Source organism: Stomoxys calcitrans, chromosome 5 (genome assembly GCF_963082655.1).
Source record: "Stomoxys calcitrans chromosome 5, idStoCalc2.1, whole genome shotgun sequence".
Taxonomy (NCBI): Eukaryota; Metazoa; Arthropoda; class Insecta; order Diptera; family Muscidae; genus Stomoxys; species Stomoxys calcitrans.
In genome coordinates, this window is record NC_081556.1 from 110,944,372 (window position 1) to 110,951,445 (window position 7,074).

The following is a 7,074-nucleotide window of genomic DNA, read 5'->3' on the forward strand; positions in this document are numbered from 1 at the left end:
AAAGCTGAACCAAGTGCGATTTTATAGCCTCATCATTGCCGAAAGTTTTTCCATTTAAGGAGTTCTGCAAAGATCGAAATAAATGGTAGTCTGACGGTGCAAGGTCAGGGCTATATGGTGGATGCATCAAAAGTTCCCAGCCAAGCTCACTCAGTTTTTGGCGAGTGACCAAAGATGTGTGCGGTCTAGCGTTGTCCTGGTGGAATATGACACCTTTACGATTGACCAATTCTGGTCGCTTCTCCTTGATGGCTGTATTCAATTTGTCCAATTATTGACAGTAAACATCCGAATTAATCGTTTGGTTCCTTGGAAGCAGCTCAAAATATACGACACCCTTCCAATTCCACCAAACAGACAGCATAACCTTTTTTTGGTGGATATCAGCCTTTGAAGTGGTTTGAGCTGGTTCACCATGCTTGGACCATGATCGTTTTCGACTAACGTTGTTGTAAACAATCCATTTTTCATCTCCAGTTAAGATTCGTTTTAAAAACGGATCGAATTCATTGCGTTTAAGGTGCATAAGGTGCACAAGCGTTGATTCTTCGGTTTGTTAAATGAATTTCTTTCAATACATGTGGTACCCAAATATCAAGCTTTTTTTTTCACCAGTCCAAGACTTTTTATGTGATAATGAACGGTTGATTTTGGTATATTTAACTTCTCTTCTATCTCACGCTCAGTTACATGACGATCCAAATCGATTAATGCTTTGATTTGGTCATCATCAACTTCATTTGGCCGACCGAAAAATCCATAATTACTTTTTTAGCAACCCAACATATATAACAAGTAAAAGCGTGCTATGTTCGGCCGGGCCGAATCTTGGAAAGCCACCACCATGGATTCTGCTAAAAAGTTGAAGGGCATAATTTTATTCTACATACCAAACCTTTGTCAAACCAACAAAAAATAAAGCTTCTAGGATCCGAACACGAGCTGTATGACGAGGATAGCATAGTTACACGCATCAAATTACAGCGGCTGCGTTGGCTAGGTCATGTTGTCAGAATGGATGAAGAAGCTCCAGCAACGAAGTCCTTTGAAGAGGAACACGGTGGTACACGCAAACCGGGAAGACCAAAAGCCCGATGGAAAGATCAAGTGTTGGGAGACACCTTGAAATTTGGTGTCAGAGATTTTAGAATGAGCGCAGAAGATCGAGGCGCTTGAAACGCTATTCTACGTTTGGGTGGTGGGACAAATATTCTGTCACAGCCAATTAAAGTAAGTAAGGATCGGAACAAGAATAATCCAGAGACCGAGAAACCGAGAGATCGGTCTATATGGCAGCTATATCCAAATCTGAACCGATCTGTACCATATTGCAGAAGTATGTCGAGGGGCATAACCTAACTCACTGTCACAAATTTCGGTGTCATCGAACAATAAATGCGCCTTTCATGGGCCCAAAACTTTAAATCGAGAGAACGGTCTATGTGGCAGCTATATCCAAATCTGAACCGATCAGGGTCAAATTGAAGAAAAAAGTCGAAGGGTCTAACACAACTCACTCTCCCAAATTTCAGCAAAATCGGATAATAAATGTGACTTTTATGGGCCTAAGACCCTAAATCGGAGGATCGGTCTATATGGCAGCTATATCCAAATCTGGACCGATCTGGGCCAAATTGATGAAGGATGTCGAGGGGCCTAAAACAACTCACTGACCCAAATTTCAGCAAAATCGGATATTAAATGTGGGTTTTATGTGCCTAAGGCCCTAAATCGGAGGATCGGTCTATATGGCAGCTATATCCAAATCTGGACCGATCTGGGCCAAATTGACGAAGGATGTCGAAGGGCCTAACACAACGTACTGTCCCAAATTTCAGCAAAATCGGATAATAAATGTGACTTTTATGTGCCTAAGACCCTAAATCGGAGGATCGGTCTATATGACTGGTATATCCAAATCTGAACCGATCTGGGCCAAATTGAAGAAGGATGTCGAAGGGCCCAATACAACTTACTGTCCCAAATTTCAGCAAAATCGGATTATAAATGTGGCTTTTATGGGCCTAAGACCCTAAATCGGCGGATCGGACTATATGGCAGCTATATCCAAATCTGAACCGATCTGGGCCAAATTGAAGAAGGATGTCGAAGGGCCCAATACAACTTACTGTCCCAAATTTCAGCAAAATCGGATTATAAATGTGGCTTTTATGGGCCTAAGACCCTAAATCGGCGGATCGGACTATATGGGGGCTATATCAAGATATAGCCTATCTTCGTACTTAACCTGCTTATGGACAAAAAAAGAATCTGTGCAAAATTTCAGCTCAATACCCCTACTTTTAAAGACTGTAGCGTGATTTCAACAGACAGACGGACGGACATGGCTAGATCGTCTTAGATTTTTACGCGGATCAAGAATATATATACTTTATAGGGTCGGAAATGCATATTTCGATGTGTTGCAAACGGAATGACAAAATGAATATACCCCCATCCTTCGGTGGTGGGTAAAATTACGACTTCTAGGGGGCCTTATCAGGCTATAAACCGATTTAAACCGTACTTCGCACAGTTGTTGAAAGTCATAACAGAACACTACATGCAAAATTTCATCCAAATCGGACAAAAATTGCGGCTTTTATGGACTCAAGAAGACAAATCGGGAAATCGAAAGTCAAATTTATATGGGCTATAGCTGTATCAGGTTATAAACCGATTTGGATCGTACTTTGCACAGTTGTTGGAAGTTTTAAAAGAACACCGCTTGCCAAATTTCAGCCAAATCGGACAAAAATTGCAGGGGCAAAAGTTCCAGGGGCTCAAGGAGACTAATCGGGAGATCGAGAGATCGGTTTATATGGGAGCTATTTTAAGTTATAGACTGTTTAAGACCGTACTCGGCACAGTTGGTGGAAGTCATAGCAGAACTTTACATGCAATGTTTCAGTAAAATCGAAAAAAATGCGATCCGCAACATTGGTGTGCTTTACCATAGAGGAGTTAGGGGGGACAAAAGCGGAGACTACTTGGACGTAAGGGCCAGAGGACTGTCACCGATAAACTTAATGAATACGAAGCCTTTTTTGGCCACTCAATCTGCGTTAAGGGCCTGAGTGACGTGCGCGCATATATCTGTTGTTGTGGTTTTTTTCAGCCACATTGGTATATGGAGGTGGCGATCCTAGTCAAGCTCTTATAGATGAGCGTATTCGTTCCAGTCCATATGATCGATCGGCGCGGGAACATAATGGCCATTAGTTATTTAAAGGCGCCAATAACCCGCCTTGCCACATCGAGCATCATAGCCACTCAGTATTTGAGCAAGAGTCGTGCCCGCCAGGCATCCCACTGAGTTTCTCTGCTTGATACCGCACTGCTGCAGTTGCAGCGACTCCAAGTGGAGCATTCCACTATGCGCAACCTTTAGACGCACCCAGTAGCTCCCAGCTACACTGCTCGTGATAACAAAGAACTTTACACTGATTGGAGCTCAAAGTTTGGTGCTATGGTTAGATCCGGAACATTACTGCAATAAAATAAAAATCAGATCACTTAAGTATTCGGCATTATTACGGGACTAAGGGCGGCATAGGCGCGGAAAGTGGCTGTATATGTAGGTCATGTGGGCAAGATGATGAGACGTTGGATCATTTTCTTCTTATATATAAAATTCAATTTGTGTTTGTTTGTCGGTTTGTTTGTTTGTTCCGCATAGACTCAAAAACATCTGAACCGATTACCTTGAAATTTTCACAGATTGTAGGCTATATAATTTTTGATATTGGGAGGGGAGCGGACCCTCCCCCTTACCCAAAAGTACTACCCATAAATAAAAGTGGACCGATCGGGACAAAATGGCATTCAAACGAAAGTATTTAAGGGTAGAAAACGAATTTCATAATAAAAGTTGGGTCTAAGTACTTGGTGGCCGTCCCAGCCCCAAAACCCCTTAAAATAGGTTTATTTGACGATCATGACAATATGGGACTCAAATGAAAGGTATTCGGGAGTAGATAACGAATATGGCCAGGAAGTAGGAATAGGCTTTACAATTTATTGATATCAGAAGGGGCGGACCCTCCACCGTTACCCCAAAATCAAAAGTGGACCGATAAGGACAATATGGGTATCAAATGAAAAGTAGATAACGAATCTGGCATACAAATTCATGTCGAAGTATAGAGGGTCACTCCACACCCATAAAAACGCCCAAAATGGGCACATTAGCCCATCACGGATATATGGGACTCGGTTTGTTTGTTCCGTATAGAATGAAAAACGGGAGAACCGATTTTCTCGAAATTTTCGCTTATTGTGTAGGTTGGTCTGGAAGGAAACATAGGCTATATAATTTTTCGGTATCGGAAGGGGGACGGACCCTCCCCCTTATGCCAAAAACACAACCCAAAATCAAAAAGTGGACCGATCGGGACAATATAGGTATCAAATGGAAGGTATTGAAGAGTAGAATACGAATATGGTATTAAAATTTCAGTCTAAGTACTCATCGGGCCACCCCATCCCCAAATTTCAATATGGGGCTCAAATGAAAGGTATCCGGGAGTAGATTTCGAATCTGGCATACAAAATCAAATCAAGGTATAGGGGGTCACGCCTACCCTCAAAAACGCCTTTAGACCCATAATGACTATATGACACCTGGCTGAACCGATTTTCTTAAAGTTTTTATAGATTGTGTACGTTTGTCTGGAAGGAAACATAGGCTATATAATTTTTAGATATCGGTTGAAGGCGGACCTTCCCCCTTACACCAAAAATGCCACCCATATCCAAAAGTGGTCCCATGGGCACACTAAGGGTATCAAATGAAAGGTATTGGAGACCAGAAACTGAATACGGTATTAAAATTTGGGTCCAAGTACCCAGCGGGCACCTCCAACCCCGAAACTTCTCTAAACAGATATATTCGAAGTTCATGTCAATATGGGACTCAAAAGAAAAGTATTAGGCAGTAGATTACAAATATGGCATAAAACATTAGGTCCAAGTAATAGGAGGTCGCCCACCCTCAAATACCCCCAAATGGGCATAATAGCCGACCATGGCTATATGGGATTCAAATGAAAGGTATTTGGGAGTAGATTACGAATATGACATTAAAATTTGCGTTCAAGTCTAGGTGGCGCTTTTCCTCCTAAAGATACGTCAAATGGGTTATTTGACCCATTAAGACAATATGGGACTCAAATAAATGGGTATTTGAGAGTAGAAAACTAATTTCATATCCAATTGTGGAACCAAGAGTTTTGGGGTACGCACTAAGGCACCCCCTAAACTGAACTTCATTTCCGTTGGGAATAAAGAACGAATTTGATATCCATATTTGAGTCGAAATGTCTGAGATGCCATCCCTACCCTAATGAGAACATTACCCTAAGGAAGAACCAAGAATGAGCAAATTCTCACACATCAATGAGTTTTTCCGATTCAAATTTAAACTCAATGATAAAGGACCTTTTTTTATAGCCAAGTCCCGAACGGCGTCCCGCAGTGCGACACCTTTTTGGGGAAAATTGTTTAAATGGCCATGCATGGCATTGTACCTCACAAATGTCGCCAACATTAAGAAGGTACAACCTCCGCTTTGTTCGATGTTCTCTCCAGAATTCGAAACGCGTTCAGCGTCATAGGCTACAATGGCACGAATTCGATAGCCGCATTCAGGGCGAAGTGTCCCCACCCTAAAAAGATATTAGATAGTTAAAGAAGGCTCAGCGGAGCGGGCCCGGTTCGGCTAGTTTTCTATAATATTGGCCGATTTTCCTGGCTAACTGACTCCTGCACTTAGGTGGGGACACAAATCTTAAACGAACTTAGGCGCGTGGAATACGGCAAATGTTTTTTTGTGCTTCTAACTAACAACTTTTGATAAAAATTACTGTACCATTATTCCTGATAGAACCGATTAGAACAACGATATCCCTGGTAACAGAAGTTACATAGACTTCTATATGGATGGTGCCAAACTAAACGCCCAGGTGGGCTTTGCGGTGTACTCTAAAGATCTAGAACTGGTCATATCGAAAAGAATACCAGACCACTGCAGTGAGTATCAAGCGGAGATCCTTGCAATTAAGGAAGAGGTGGAATAGCTAAGATATAATGTCGTTACACTAATTGGCATAAATATCTTCTCAGACAGCCAGGCAGCCATTAAATCTCTGGAGAACGTTTTTTTTTTTTAACACAAAAACCACCCTCGACTGTCGCAGATCTCTCAACGTGATGGCTGAACAGTTCAAAATTCAACTGTTCTGGGTGCCGGACCACAGAGATATCCCAGGGAACTGTAAAGCGGATAAGCTTGCGAGACTAGGAACTACTCTACACATTCCAGGGACACTGGAATCTGTGGGTATGCCCCTATTTGGCGTAATCTAGACTTGAAGAGGTCTACTGATTTGCTTTAATTGGCTAGAACAGAAGTCTTAGTCATAGTATCCGTCATGACAGGTCACTGTCTAATCGGAAAACATGCTGATAGAGTGAAGGTTGCCAGTAACGACTTTTGCAGAAGCTGTGAGGACATCGAAGTAGAAGAGACTATAGAACACCTTATGAGTGTGTATCCAGCACTAGCAGTCAGAAGGAGTTCCACTTTAGGTTCTTCTTTGAGAACATGTCTGATTTAGCGGATGTGAACATTCGCAAGTTATTGGGCTTTTTAAAGCGATCTGGATGGTTCAACGATAGGAACTAGAAGGCATCTTCCTTCTTCTGTTCCTGTGGTATCACATTGAACGAAAACGTCTTAGTTAGTCTGATGCCAGACTCCCACTTAAACCTTACCTAACCTAAGTTACTAATTTCTCTGTGTGTACAGATATTTGGGACCTTTAAATGACATTTAAGCGCGCCCTTTGTTTATTAACTTAATTTCACTAAAATTTAAAGCTCAACTCTCTATATACAACAAGATTAAACGTGACCGACTCTTAATTTATTTTCTTTCCTATTTTTGCACATCATGAAATTCTAAAACTTTGTGCAAATATCTCTTGCCTTATTTGCTCAAAAAATTTGATTCACATGATTATCTGGAATTCAATGCTTGGCTTCATTTATGTTGTTTACACCGGGATTGACCGT